The sequence below is a fragment of the Loxodonta africana genome, chromosome 3, assembly GCF_030014295.1.
Source record: "Loxodonta africana isolate mLoxAfr1 chromosome 3, mLoxAfr1.hap2, whole genome shotgun sequence".
Lineage (NCBI taxonomy): Eukaryota > Metazoa > Chordata > Mammalia > Proboscidea > Elephantidae > Loxodonta > Loxodonta africana.
Genome location: NC_087344.1, coordinates 17,169,339 through 17,184,695, shown reverse-complemented (window position 1 = coordinate 17,184,695; position 15,357 = coordinate 17,169,339). Strand labels below are relative to the sequence as shown.

Sequence of the window (15,357 nt, the reverse complement as noted above, 5' to 3'; positions counted from 1 at the left end):
AGCTGCAAGAGACATCCAAGCTGATCTTATAGTAGAATGGAAGCTGGAAATCTCCAACTAGTGTTTTTACAGTGATTTTATTAAATGCCAGGAGCTAAAAAATACACAGAAAATACAAACAAATCAAAATAAAACCCATATCCACCTCTCCCAATCTGTGCAGATTGACTCTATGCTGGGGCACTCCTTAAACACTTAAAGAGTGAGGTGAAAGCACAGGTCTGTCTCAGGTCGTTTCTGAATATAACTTTTGCTCTAGATGTGTGTAGCCTGCTAAATTTTCCCAAACACATAGTTGCTTTTGAATTCCTGATTTTCCAAAGAAATACTTGCCATTTTGGATTCCAGGCCTTAGGCAATCTACTGTATGTTTTGACCGTAACATTTAGCTGCAGCCATCTATGGGTTGTTAGTTTCTCTTGCCATCCTTCTTTACAAATGCCTGCCACCCTACCAGCCTGAGTTGTGAGTTAGGTAAAACAGAGACAAAGTCCTTGCACCAGTACTTCAGGTATCCTCCAGAAAGATTAGAACAGACATACACAATAATCTTCTCTACTCCAACTGGAGCCAGGAACCAGGGTCCCACACTGGAATCACAAGCAACTGCTACTGCTGCTATAAGACCACCGCTTAGCTGGGGAGGGAATGGGGCAAGGGCAAGTAAAGATGCCACAAAGATTTCTTACCTTTCTGAAGTCATCTTTTCCTTGATTCAGCATTTGCTGGGTTGATGCAAACTGGTGCTGTTTTCCAAGGTTTTCACAAGGCAGTAACAGTTTCTAGGTTTTTTTTTCTATGATGGGACAAGAGCTTGAAACACTCTATCTCACCACCTTACTGAACTTTCCCACTTGATGCATTTTAACTTTGTCCTTTGATAGGGCTCTGAATGAGAGATGGGAACTCAGCAGACCAGAATCCAAACGTGCCCACCTTCACAGCTAGGATCACTGACAAGACCCAGCAGAGCATATCCAACCTCCACAGACTATCCCCCAAACTAAAAATCATTTATGTTTTTGTCACTTTGTCATTTCTTTTTCTTTTTTTGGTACTTATTTTTTCTAGTTTATATATTCTTATTCTCATTTAATTTTTTATTTGCTTGTTGCTAGTTGCTGTTGAGTAGATCAAAACTCACAGCAATCCCAATGTGCAAAGTAGAACTGCTCCACAGGGTTTTCAAAGTTGTGACCTTTTAGAAGCAGCAACCAGGCCTTACTTTCGAGATGTCACTGGGTGAGTCTGAACTGCTAACCTTTCAGCTAGTAGTCCAGGGCTTAACAATTTGTGCCACCCAGGGACCTAGTTTTTATTTAGTCATAGTTTTTACCACTTGGAATCCTGTCCTGGGACTAGTTAACCCTAAGCTTAGCAAGACTTAACCCAAGTCCAAGATGATGCAAGGCCCTCTCAGCCTTCTCTTCTGAGGAGGAGACCCATGTGGGAGGCTACCAGATCCTCAAAACCCTCTGTAAGGTTACCCTCACCATGGTGAAATTGGCTAGGCCCATCCTCACTGAGGATAAGGTAGTGGTAAGGTCATTAGGAAGATCCAGGAACCTCCTCCAGCATTCACAGACGATCCCAAGAGGTAAAAATTATGAAGGCTTTCAATCATGCCTTCCCTTCCTTTATTCTGCCCTAGAACTCTTCCAGTGAAAAACTACGACGAATCCCCAATTGGATATGTGGAGCCTGGAAGTCGTCTTGTATTTGTTGGTAAGTGGATCCCTGCCTTTTGGTGGAAACAACCTTCATGGAGCTGTGAGAGTGTGTACTGTAAAATTGTTTGAAATCATCAGGAATGAGAAAACACTCTATATAGTGATGGAGTATGCGTGTGCAGGGGAGGTGTTTCATTACACGACAGCTCCTGGCAGGATGAGGGAAAAAGAGGCTCAAGCCATCAAATTCCACCAGATAGTATCAGCAGTGTAGTAGTGTCACAACAGCGGTATGGTTTAGAGAGACCTGAAAAGAGAAAACCTGCTATTGGATATGGAAATGAACAGCAAACTTGCAGACTTTCATTTTGGAAATGAATTCATCCTGGCCAACGAGCTGTAGACCTTCTGTGGCAATCTACCTTCCTTTATTCTGCCCTAGAACTCTTCCAGGGAGAAAAGTATGACGGACCTCCAGTGGATGTGTGGAGCCTGGGAGTCATCTTGTATTTGGTGGTGAGTGGATCCCGGCCTTTTGGTAGAAACGCCTTCAGGTATGTTTGTGCAATGTGAGCATCTGGTGAACAAAATTTTCATTCATGACCCCAGCAAGAAAGGCACATTAGAGGAGATTCTGAGACATCCATGGGTGATGGTGGGCCATGAAGATTAAAAATAAATGCTGTACATGGAGCCACTCCCAGATTACAGTGACCCCCAGTGGATTAAGGTGATGGTCCACATGTATTACACATGGGAAGAAATTGAATACTCATTGCTGATCCCAAAGTACAGTGATGTGACGGCCACCTATCTGCTCCTGGGTCACAAAACATCTGAGACAGAGGGCATACCAGCACTCTGGGACATCAGCCTTCAGTTGATCTTCAACCCATGAGGTGCAGTGTACCCTCAGTGCTAACCCAAGCAGAGGCGTTACAACAAGCCTGCCATTCCCACTTGTGATTCCTCCTGCAATTATGCCAAAAATAAGTGGTCTGAGGAGGACCAGGAGTCAGGGCAGAAGAGAAGCAGCACAACGACACATCTGTCAGCTCTCTACCCATGCTGGAGAGGAAGAACACCACCCCTCTTGCCCTCTGTGAACAGCAACGTCTTCACCAGCAAACAGGGAAGTGGCAATTCCACACCTTTAGTGAAGACTACCCTTGCCCAGGGCAATATCCACAATGGTTTGGACGGTCTATCTGATTCAGGATCAGGGGCCTCCATGGCATCTGCTTCTACCTCAGTGTCCCCACCCCAATCCCATATGCACCACGAATCCAGGACAGACTCGGTGGAGGCTAACCAGGACTCTGGAATGTGCTCCAAGGTAAGCAACAGTGACGTGCTGCAGTTCCCAGGACGTCTCTGAGACTTCCTCCTCATCCCACACCATCAGCAGCAGTGATGGAGCCCAGAGGAAACCAGCTTCCTCCAGGGAATGTCAAAACTATGCTCCTTGCATGTGGAGAAGCTGCAAGAGATGCCTGACCAGCCGAGTTGGCCTCAGATTGGGACCCCAGCCTCTCCCTCTGTCAGCAGCCAGGGATGGCAGGGGGCCACTGAGATGTTCTTCAACTTTACTTACAGAAATACACGTTTTGGTTTGCCACTTCAGCCCCAATTGTTTCTAACTCACTACAAGTGGCAAGAAGGAAAAGGGGGAGATTTGGGGAGTGATCAGGAACTCGATATGGGGGCCCACACATTCAGTAGGACAGTCAGTCGATTGGGAAAATGACTCTGGATAGCCTTAAGTGACTAGAACTCAACATTTAGAATGCCTCTGCATCACTTTCGAAAGTCCTTGCTCTTTGTTGATCTGCAGTCTATATGTTTTACAATGTAAATCCTGCCAACAATGTATGCCTTACAACTACTGGCCTATTTTTCTACTAATTATAATGATCTCTCTCCCCCTCCAGTACAAGCCCCTTTTATTGAGGCACAGATAAATCTCACTAACCAAGTGGCCGAGGGTAATGTTCACTAATCAACACAGTCAAGGAAGGCAATGAATACAGCATAATATTAGGTGGGCCAAAAGCATGTCTAAAAAACAGGAACTACAACTAGCTTGGAAGTTCTTCCCTAACCTAACCTCACACTGTCAAAATACAAGATTTTTTTTTTTTTTTTAATAACACTCAATATTTACAGCTTCTATAAATTGTTATTCTGGCTATGCCCACAGTAATTAATCATAGCTCCTGGGGGTTACAGCAAAGAAGCTTCTCATGAAAAATATACTTAACCTCTGGAGTTACTCAAGCACTCTTTGTACAGGAGAGTCTAACCAAAATTGACAAATGCTTGCTTACAATATTTGTTGGGCCTACCAAAACCATTAATATGGAAATGGAGATATTTGTTGGAAATGGATGCCCAATGTTACTCTTCTGGGGCATCCTTAAAAAATATAGATACCACACCATACAGGAGCTAGAGCCAACCACGAAAAGCTGAGAACCAAAGTCAACTTGGGCAAAATATATTGGCATGCCACCTCCAAGGCTATTAAAGTTAAATCAATGGCTGTGCTAGAAAAATTTCTCCAAGGATGGAGATGATAGAGCAGGTGGTCCCCACTGAAAACAATAAGCAGGGACAGAAAAGGATCAAATGCATAATGCAATTGCTGTCTATTCTCAAAATACCCAGGTCCATCTGAAATGATCCCATGCTGAGTTCCCCGTAGTCCAGGATCTAATTTGAGGACTAAACTAGCACAGGTTTTCACAAACCACACAGAACACCTGAAAATCCTATGGAAACACATCAATGCCATTTAATATTGACAACTGGCAAGAAACTCAGCCACCAGTGCACACCAATCAGAACAGGGAGGAACATACTATCACTAACCAGCCCAAATTTGCCTATGACATTAGCCACAGCGCTGCATGAGATGATCAATCTCTGTTTAGCTTGCTCTGGCAATGTAATTTTAGTACACAGACTATAACTTCCCTCTCCTGGCCAGCCTCCTCCATAAATCTCACATATGACCGTAGTTCCTTAACCATTTACATCTTTCAAGAGGCTAGTCTCACATTAATAAATGCACAATGATGGGCTGAACCCATGACCAATTCGTTGACCCAGATACTGAAAACAAGGCTGAGAATTTACAGCTTTTTTGGCTATAACATTATATACTCCTACTACCACCACCTGGAATTGTAGTAAGCCACACAAACTTACCTTTATAGGGAGACAGAAAACATAGGCAGTAGAGTCAGCCTAGAAAGTATCAGTTGCCATCCAGGGTATTCTGACCATGGCGATCCTATGTGTGTTGGAGTACAACTGTGCTCCGGGGGGGTTTCAACGGCTGATTCTTAAGCAGAGTCTTTGATATGACACCAAAGGATGAGCAACAAAAGAAAGGTAAAGGTAAGTTGGACTTTGACAAAATGAAAAACGCTTGTGCATCAAAGAACATCATCAAGAAAGTGAAAAGACAACAGACAGAACGGGAGAAAGTATTTGGCAACTATTTGGGGGATAAGGGTTCAATATCCAAAATACATAAAATATCTAAAGAGCTCCTCAAAGTGACCAACAAAAAGGACAATTTCAAAATGGGCAGAGAGTTCTGGTTCCCAGATCCTCCCACTTCACACCCCTCTCCTCCTCCCACACCCACCTGACTTGCTGTAATCCTGGCCCCAGGAGTCACTGCTCCTCTCCCCGCCCGCCCACAGGCGCCGCCCCCTCCCCCAACGGCCCCCGCAGACCCTCCCCGCCACGAAACCCTGAGGTGCGCGCGGGCGCGGGCGCGGGGGAGGGGGGCGGTGGGTCTGCCGTTGCAATTGGTCCGGAAAGCGAGCGGAGGGCGGGGAACAGGCGCTGGGCGTCGGGCCTATCTGGCCGTGGCTCTAGCCTTTCCCGGCTGCCCTGAGCGGGGAGGAGAGGGCCCCGTCCGGAGGGCGGGCGTGGCCTGGACTCCAGGACCTCCTCTCAGCCTCCGGGCTCGCGACCCGGCCTTTTGACTGATGACCCTCCAGCTGACCTTGGAGGTTTTGGCCGCCCCACCCATAGTTCACTGGAGCTGGAGGCCTGCGGGGCTGGCGGGCCCCTCAAAGCACCAGACTCCAGGCTTTGCTGAGTGGTCAGCGGGAATCCCCTAGGCCTGGGAAGAGGGTGACTACAGACGCTCGCGCCCCTTTCTCCTCCCTCTGCTTTTGCCCTGGCACCCAAGTCAGGACCTCAAAGCTGGCCCGGGTGAGGTTCTGCTGGGATAAGTGATGTCAGACTTGGAAAGCAGGATGGCGAGAGTTCCTCACATGTACTTTGGACATGTTACCAGAAGGGACCAGTCATTGGAGAAGGACGTCATGCTTGGGTAGGTAGAGAGTCAGCGAAAAAGGGAAAGACACACCATGAGATGGATTGACAGGGGCTACAACAGTGGGCTCAAACATAACAAGGATTGTGAGGATGGCGCAGGACTGGGAAGTGTGCTTCACTCTGTTACGTATAGAGTCACTATGAGCCAGAATGGATTCTAAGGCACCCAACAACAACGTTAGTGTCCATCAATTTCTGGACTCTTGTTCATTCCTTGATCTACTTGATTATCCTTACATCAATACAACACTTTCTTCATTACTGCAGCATTACAGAAAATTAAAAAAAAAATTTGTTTTTCCCAAGGTTGGTTTGCATATAGTGCCCTGGTGCCAAAGTGGTTAAGAGCTCTGCCGGTAATCACCCACTGATCTTTGGAAACCCTACAGGGCAGTTCTACTTTGTCCTATAGGGTCCCGGTGAGTAGAAATTGAGTCAATGGCAACAGGTTTAGTTGGGTTTGGGTTTGCATATCCACAAAGCCTACATCTACCTTCATACTTAATGATGAAAGACTAAATACTTTGCCCAGTGTAAAGGGGGAAATGAAAACATGCAACTCAGTAAGCCAGGTGCAATGTGAGAACAGTAGCCACTATGCCTGGACACTCCTGAGTGGTCTATTGGAGCAAGAAAGACCAATGCAGTGGAAAGTATTTTAGAAGACAATGTTCAGCCCCCTGAATACACAACTGGGTAGGGAGACCTTCCTTAAAATCACTTGCATAAAAGTCACGTTCAGCATCGAAATTTGTTATTGCTGTTGTTAGGTGCCATCAGGTCAGTTCCCACTAATACGGACCCTGTGTTCAACAGAATGAAACACTGCTTGGTCCTGTGCCAACCTCGTAATGGTTGTTATGCTTGAGCCCATTTTTGCAGCCACTGTGTCAGTGTATCTCATCGAGGGCCTTCCTCTTTTTTGCTGACCCTCTACCAAGCATAATGCCCTTTTTCAAGGATGGTCCCTTCTGATAACATGTCCAAAGTATGTGAGAGAAGTCTCGCCATCTTTGCTTCTAAGGAGCATTTTGGTTGTACTTCTTCCAAGAATGATTTGTTTGTTCTTCTGGCAGTCCATGGTATATTCAATATTCTTGGCCAACGCCATAATTCTAAGGCATGAATTCCTCTTCCGTCTTCATTATTCATTGTCCAGCTCTCACATGCATATGAGGCGATTGAAAACACAGTGGCTTGGGTCAGGCACACCTTAGTCCTCAAAGTGACATCTTTGCTTTTTTTTAACACTTTAAAGAGGTCTTTTGCAGTAGATTTGCCCAATGCAATGCACATTTGTTTCCTTGACTGCTGCTTCCATGGGCATTGATTGTGGATTCAGTAAAATGAAATCCTTGACAACTTCGTTATTTTCTCCATTTATCATAATGTTGCTTATTGGTCCATTTGTGAAGATTTTTGTTTTCTTTATGTTGAGGTATAATCCATACTGAAGGCTGTAGTGTTTGATCTTCGTCAGCAAGTGCTTCAAGTCCTCTTCACTTTCAGCAAGTAGGGTTGTGTCATCCGCATATCACAGGTTGTTAATGAGCCTTTCACCAGTCCTGATGCACTGTTCTTCATATAGTCCAGCTTCTTGGATTATTTCCTTAGCATACAGATTGAATAAGTATGGTGAAAGAATACAACTCTGACACACACCTTTCGTGACTTTAAACCATGCAGTATCCCCTTGTTCTGTTCCAATGACTGCCTCTTGATCTATGTATAGATTCCTTATGAGCACAATCAAGTATTCTGGAATTCCCAGTCTTTGAAATGTTATCCATAATTTGTTGTGATGCACAGAGTCGAATGCCTTTGCATAGTCAATAAAACACAGGTAAACATCTTTATCATATTCTCTGCTTTCAGCCAAGATCCGTACAACATCAGCAGTGATATCCCTTGTTCCACGTCCTCTTCTGAATCTGGCTTGAATTTCTGGCAGCTCTTTGTCAATGTACTGCTGCAACCGCTTCTGAATGACCTTCAGCAGAATTTTACTTGTGTGTGATATTAATGATTATTGGTCAATAATTTCTGCATTCTGTTGGATCACCTTTTTTTGGAATGGGCATAAATAAGGATCTCTTCCAGTCAGTTGGCCAGGTAGCTGTCTTCCAAATTTTTTGGTATAGACGAGAGAGCACTTCCAGTGCTGCATCCATTTGTTGAAACATCTCAACTGGTATTCCATCAGTTCCTGGAGCCTTGTTTTTTGCCAGTGCCTTTAGTGCACCTTGGACCTCTTGGGAACCATCGGTTCTTGATCATATGCTACCTCCTGAAATGGTTGAACGTCAACCAATTCTTTTTGGTACAGTGACTCTGTTTTCCTTCCATCTTCTTTTGATGCTTCCTGCATTGTTTTAATATTTTCCCCCTATAATCCTTCAATATTGCAACTTGAGGCTCGAATTTTTTCTTCAGTTCTTTCAACTTGAGAAATGCTGAGCATGTTCTTCCCTTTTGGTTTTCTATCTCCAGTTCTTCTCACATTTCATTATAATACTTTGTCTTCTGGAGATGCCCTATGAAATCTTCTGTTCAGCTCTTTGACTTCATCATTTCTTCAGCTACTCAACATTCAAGAACAAGTTTAATGGTTTCTTCTGACATCCATTTTGGTCTTTTCATTCTTTCCTGTCTTTTTAATGACCTTTTGCTTTCTTCCTGTATAATGTCCTTGATGTCATCCCACAACTCGTCTGGTCTTCGGTCATTAGTGTTCAATGCATCAAATCTATTCCTGAAATGGTCTCTAAATTCAGGTGGGATATACTCAAGGTCGTACTTTGGCTCTTGTGGACTTGTTCTAATTTTCTTCAGCTTCGAGATGTTTCAGAAATAGACTACAGGCCTTTCTTTTAAGGCATCTGTGGGTGGAGTTGAACCAGCAACTTTTTGGTTTGCTGTTGAGCTCATTGACTGTTTGCATCCCAAGGGACACCAGAAGGAGCTTGATGGCCCTGTTAGTGAATCAAATTGCTTCCCCTATCACAAGCTTCCCCTCCTCTGACCCTGAACAGATAAAGTTGGGAGTGTCTGTTTTGTTTTGAACAAATGTTTGCTTCACATGTGCTAGGGGGACCTGAGTGAACCTGAGAGCAGAGATGTGGTAGAGATGCTAAAACCTTGAGAGGCCAAGCCCTGCTCAGTGACATTTCAGTGGGGGAACCAGCTTCATGGAGCCTGACGAGGATGTTGTAGAAGATCTGCTAAGTGGGATCTCACCCAGATATACATGTTGCGGTGCACACATGGCATGCAGGCCAAGAGGACTGTCTGGGTTGATAACTGATAGAACTATTCTGTGTTCTAGTCTTGGACTCTCTTTAACATTTCTTACAATTTTGATTTGGTTTTTACAAATTCCCTTAAGTTCTGTTTATCTGGAAATGACCTAATTTGCCATCGTATTTGAAAGACAGATTTGCTCTACATGTAATTCGTGCCTGGCAGTGTTCTTCCTTCAAGGCTTTATATATGTCACCCCATTGCCTTGTTGCCTGCATGGTTTCTGCTGAGTAGTCAGAGTTTATTCTTACTGGTTCTCATTTGTAGGTGACTTTTGGTTTATCCGTAGCCACTCTCCACATTCTTTGTCTTTGGTTTTGGCAAGTTTGATTATGATATGTGTTGGTGACTTTCTTTTGGGGTCTACTCTATATGGGGTTCACTGAGCTTCTTGGATAGATATTTTCTCATCTTTTATGATATCAGGGAAGTTGTCTGCCAGCAAATCTTGAACAATTCTGTATTTTCTGTTATCCCCCATTCTGGTACTATGATCACTTGTAAGTTTTTCCTCTTGATAGTGCCCCACATACTTCTTAGGCTTTCTTCATTTTTTTTTAATTCTTTTTTTCTGATTTTTCCTTAAATAAATTGATGTGAAGATAAATTTATCCTCAGTCTCACTAATTCTGACTTTCATTGTCTCAATTCTGTTCCTATGATGTTCTATTGAGTTGTCTAATTCTGAAATTTTATTGTTAATTTTTTGGATTTCTAGTTGCTGTCTCTGTGATTTCTATCATCCTGTTAATTTTGTTCTCCTGTTCTTGTATTGTCTTCCTGAATTCCTCTGTTGCTTTGTCTGTGTGCTCCTTGGCTTGATCTGAGTTTTGGTTGATCTCATTCTCTTGGAGAGCTCTGTATATTAGCCTTTTTAATTCTTTCTCAGGTGATTTCATTTCCTTATGTTCCTCCAGAAGGTTTCCTGGTTCTTTATTTTGGACGCTTGCTGGAGCCATCTTGACCCACTTCTTTATGTGATTGTTATTAAGTTATTATATTTATTTATTGTGTGTTTGTTTACCATGTCCTTTTTGTTTTGTTTCGATTTTCCCAGGTAGGCTGGGTGTGTGAGCTACTTTGTTGGCGTCTTTGAAGGTCTCACATCACGTCTCCAGGTGGTCAGAGCAGCTACTAGGTATGTAAGCCCAGGAGTCTGTTCACTTTTCTTGTGGGAGTGGGCATAGGTGTCCAGGCTGTTGTTCATCAAGTCTGTGGTGCAGACTCTCACCTACAGTCCTAGATGGGCAGGACTGCATAGGGGTGTTGGGAGCAGGCACAGGTTTCTGACTGCAGGAGGGGGCTATGTGCAGAGCAAGACAGGGTGCTGATGGCTCCTCTTGGGTGCCTAGGTGGAGGGCATGTCCTTGTCCCCTCGAGTGCATAGTGTGGAGGGGAGGGTATTGCAGCTCGTCCTTGGGTACCCAGGGCTGCTGGCTGGAGGGACTGGGAGGCACCTCTTATTCTCAGACCCCTGTTGTGGGAAGTTAGATAGAGTGGTGGTACCACCAGCCCTCAGACCCCTGGTGTGGGTGGTTGAAGCACCTGCTTAGGGGGTAGGGTGGTATGAAATGTCACATATTTGCAGCTCCACCTTGGCTGCCATTGTTGAAAATGTGCTTCAGGCGTATGCCCTGCTGTTTTATGGTGATGAGGGCATGTGGTGTTGAACCGGCCAACATAGTTATGGGCAAGTGTGAAGGGTGCTGTAAATCCGTGGACCCCCTATGCCAGTGGCTGGGCGAAGTGGCTGTGAGACTGGTGTGGGAGCAGAGAGCCCTAAGTTCCCAGCATAGGGGGTGTGGCATTTTTTAGTATTGTGGGATTGGTGTCAGAGAGGAGTGGGGTTGGGGGTGAATGAGGGGAAGGAATCACTTCTTCTCTGTGAAACTCTGGGAGGGGGAGGGGTTGTTTTGCCCCAGTGCACTAGGTTAGAGGCTTGCCCTTAACTGTTACAGGTCTGGTGTCATTCCTACTGGGCTCTAGAGGCATTTGCAGATGAGCTGCTGCTTGGCTACACCCGCTGTGATGACGCTTGTCTTTAAATGTTGTTCCTTGTCTCAGCCTGTGTGAGCTACACTGACTTAGCTAACAGGGCACTGGCAATCTTGCTATCGGTACTTCTCTGCTGCTTTTGGATTGTCTAACCTCCCTCCTGCTGCTCAGTTCGATTCTTCAGCTTTGTCTTTGATAATTACGGTTCCTAGATTGTCGTATATAATTGATTCACTTGTTTTTTCGGGCCTTTGTTCTAAGAGGAACAACAGGCAGTGTCTGACTATTCCATCATCTTGGCTGCACTCCCCTGGGAGTGTCTGTTGTGGTTTGAAGGAATGTTTTCTTCACGTGTGGTAGAAGGGACCTGCATGAACCTGAGAGAAAAGATGTGGTGGAGATGCTCAAACCTGGAAAGGCCAAGCCATTCTCAGTGAAGTTTACAGGGAAGAACTAGCTCCATGAACCCTGATGAGATGATGTGGATGATCTGCCAAGTGCAGGATGCCAGTAGCTGTGAGTGGAATCTCACCCAGACATACGTGCTGCTGTGCACACATGGCACACAGGCCAAGAGGACTTTGTGCAGTGGAGGTTGAAGGTGTGCACAAGAGTGGTGGAGCCACTGGTTGGTGATTTTTCAACAAGATTCGAGTGAAGAGAATTTTAGGCACCTCTGTGGCCTTTAAGAACTTTGCCTCCCAAAATTACCAAGGAGCTTAACCTATGAACTTCTCTGTTCTCCTAGGCAGCTGCTGGCACCATGTTAAAGTACAAGTTCCCTGGAAAATTTTGAGGCAATGCTATCGAAGGCTTCAGAAGTGCCTGAAATTCTCTTCAGTTTCACCCCATTGAGAGTCTGCCGAGGCAGTGTGCACACCTCCATCCTCCACTGAATGAAGTCTTCCTGTCCTGGTGTGCCATTCAAACATAGCAGCGTGTATTTGTGGGTGAGATCCCACTCACAGCCATTGGCATCCAGCACTCGGCAGATCTCCTGCCTCATCTCCTTGGGTTCCATGGAGCTGATGATCTTCATCTTCCACGTAAACTTGAGAGAGTGAGGCTTGGCCTCTCAGGGGTTGAGCATCGTCTCTACAGCTTTGCTCTCAGATACCTTCGGGTCCTTTTTGACACACATAAAACGAAGATACCTTCTCTTGATCTTAAAGAACCTCCCAGTGGCCCCCTGCTTGCCCTGGCTGCTTACAAAGGGAGAGGCTGGGGTCACAGCCTGGGGCATTTTCGGCTGGTCAGGTACCTCCTGCACCCGCTCATCATTTAATGAGCTTAATTTTAACACTCCCTGGGAGAAACTGGTTCCCTCTGGGGCTCCACTACTCTTGTCGATGGTGTGGGCTGAGGAGGAGCCACAGAAAGACATTGGGGGGCTGTACTGGGCTGTGGCACCTCACTGTTTCTCACCTTGGCACACAGTCCAGAGGTCTGGTTGGGCTGTGCTTAGGCTGTCCTGGATTCCTGGTGCAGGTGGGACATGGCCATTAGATAAACCGTTCAAAGAATTGTGGATGTAGTAATCATAGGTGGGAATGGCAGGCTTGGTGGAACTACACTGTTTGGGTTTAGCACAGGTGGTAGGATGCACCTCATGGGGTGAGGAAGAAGTGTGGCTATTGGTGCAATGGGCTGCAGCTTGGGGTTCCAGGGTGCTGCTGTGGCTCTCCATCTCAGATGTGTTGTGACCCAGAAGCAGATAGGTGGCCATCACGTCATTGTACTTTTGGTTCAACAGGGAGTCATGAATCTCTTCCTGTGCGTAACCCATGTTCACCATCACCTCAATGCACCAGGGGTCATCATAGTCTGGGAGTGGCTGGACATATAGCCTGTTTTTCTTTATGGCCCACCTTCATCCATAGATGTCCTGGGATCTCCTCTAATGTGGCTCTCTTTCTTGGGTCACGAATGAAAATTTTGCTCAGCAGTTATTAACACTGTGTAGACATGTGGAAAGGAATATCATATTGTCCCTCCAGTACCTGCTCTCACAGCTTCAATAAGGTCTTTCCACCAAAAGGCAGAGATGCACTTACCATGAAGTACAGGATGACTCCCAGGCTCCACACATCCACTGGGGGTCTGTCATACTTTTCTCCCTGAAAGAGTATAAGGGGAACTTATACTCTTGTAAGGGAATAAGGAGGACTGCCACAGAAGATATCCAGCTTGTTTCCCGTGGTGAATTCAGTTCCAAAGCCAAAGTCTGCAAGTTTGATGTTCATTTCCTCATCCAATAGCAGGCTTGCTGTTCTCAGATCCCTATGAACAATACCCTTGTTGTGACAATACTACATCACCAACACTATTTAGTGAAATTTTCTTTGGGCCTCTTTTTCACTCATCAAACCATGAATCACTAGGTGATAAAACATGTCCCCTCCACTTGCATATTCCATCACTATATTGAGGGTGTTCTCATACTCCATCACTTGAAACAGCTTTACAATATTTGGATGATGGAGAGCCTTCATAATTTTTATTTTTTGGTATAGTCTCGAGGTTGGAGGACGTCTGTTGGATCTTGTCAGCTGTTTTAATCAGTACCTCTTTGCCAGTGTTGATGTGCTGGGCCAACTTGGCCCTGGCAAATGTCCCATTGCCAATGGTTCTGAGGAGGTGGTAATGTCCCACATGGGTTTCCTTCTCAGCAGAGAAGGCTAAGTGGCTCCATAGCATGTTGGATGTGCAGTCAAGGCCTAGTGGGCTTTGGGATAAGAGATGCCCTTGTGGTAGTATTAAAAATGGAAAAGTGATGACTAAAAACCTAATGAAATATGGAAAAAATGAGAAAAATAAGTTAAAATGTAATAAAAAAGATAAAAGGAGAAAAAATTGAAACTTTAAAAGAAAAAACTTCTGAAAGCTAAAAACATAACTAGAAAAAATCAAATAGATCGAATGAAAGTGACTAAAATAAAAGAATAAAAGTAAAATGAAAACTCAGTAATCAGAAAAATAATAATCTACAAGTTTGAAGTGATGTAAAACAAAAGAGGTAAGGAAAATTAATAAAATGGGAAATTTAAAAACATATTGAAAAGATAGAAAAACAAAAGAACTGAATGCAAAAGGATATACAAGAGAAAAATATAGAAATGAAAAGAATAAATTAAAAAGGAATAATATGACAAAACTAAAAAATAAAGAAAAAGATTAAATGTGAATATCAAAGAATACAGAAATGAGAAAAAATGGTAAATGGAAAATAAAGCAATAAAGAAAAGGATAAAGAAAAAAGATAAAAACATAAGATATAAATGAAAAAGGTAAATGAGAACAGCAAAAGGAGGAAATGGAAAATTAAGATTAAAATGGCAAAAGGTAAAAAATTGTAAGCAAGATAAATGCTATATATAAACACAAAACAATAAATAAAGGGTCAAGAAAAAGGCAATAAACAATTAAAAAAGGATAAGAGCAGATATAAAATGACAAAAGTAAAATAATAGTAAAATGATAAAGAAAAAATAAGTACATAGAAAAAGTAAAATGAAAAATTGAGGAAATAAAGGGAAAGGAAAATAAATGAAAAAATAACAAAGGAATGAAGGAAAACAAGGAAAAGTAGAAACAGAAAAGAGTAAGGACAAAATAAGAAAAGCTAATAATGAAATAGACACAAACCCCACAATTTGAAGAGAATACAAGCTAAGTTCGATCACAGTCTCTCAGGTCGCTGAAACAGTTTCCTGAGCTAGAAGGACCACAAATTTAGGTGTCCAGGGACTTATAAAAAAAAAAAAATTTTTTTTTTTTTTTTTTTTTTTTATACACGGGCTTGGAGCTCCAAACAATTGACTCTTTATGAGGTTGCCACAAGAAATGGACCAGTCAAGACTGGGGATAATTCACTGTGCCTTCACTTTTTGGTCTCAAAAATACCCATTTTTTCAAAAAGAAAAATGTGTGTGTGTGTGTATTGTATATAGGGAGAGAATTCCACAGAGCTTTTCTTTCTTTTTTTTATTGATTTTCATATTTTTTATTGTGTTGAAAATATACATAACAAAAC

General features: G+C 43.7%; 1 pseudogene; it reads right to left on the bottom strand.

The window, feature by feature from the left end:
* Positions 1 to 11,850: 11,850 nt before the first annotated feature.
* On the bottom strand, positions 11,851 to 15,107 carry LOC135230625 (serine/threonine-protein kinase MARK2-like; annotated as a pseudogene).
* Positions 15,108 to 15,357: the final 250 nt, after the last annotated feature.